Genomic DNA, 636 nt, shown 5'->3' with positions numbered 1-636 from the left:
CCGGCCCCTGATAATTTTTTTTGGGGACTGATTAACCCCTGTGCCAAAAAAAATAACATTAATTTTTTTTTGGCACAGGGGCCTCGTTGTCCTTTCGAGGTAATTGTCAGGGGCCGGGTTGAGTTTTTTTTTTTGTCAGAAGTCGGATAAAATTAAAAGCAGTGTAGGGACCCAATTGAATGGAAAAAAAATATAGGGACCTAATTAAAAATTTGGTGAAACTATAGGGACCAACAGAATAATTAAACCTATTATATATCTATAAATTATCATTGAGCTAATTATTTTAATACTAGAATCTTCTATTTATACATTTTTATCTTATATATATCTCTTATTTCACAACACAAAGTTTCAATATTCATGAACAGAAGTAGTACAAATTTTGAATAAAATAAAATAGGACAAAGTGAAATTGAATAGTGCAAAAACATGTTCCTATATGTCCTGTTATCAACGCAAATTTTATTTAAGATTTAAGATGGTGTTGCCTGGATATATCACTTTAAAATGGTGATTACAGATGCTTTATCCTATTATGAAATTCTGAAATTGGACTATCAGAGGCATTGATTTTTCAGTGGCTAAATAGTCCTTAGCGACATCAATTTATGTTATTTAATTTAAAAAAAAAAA

The sequence above is a fragment of the Arachis ipaensis genome, chromosome B03 (assembly GCF_000816755.2).
Source record: "Arachis ipaensis cultivar K30076 chromosome B03, Araip1.1, whole genome shotgun sequence".
Lineage (NCBI taxonomy): Eukaryota > Viridiplantae > Streptophyta > Magnoliopsida > Fabales > Fabaceae > Arachis > Arachis ipaensis.
This window is presented reverse-complemented; position numbering follows the sequence as displayed.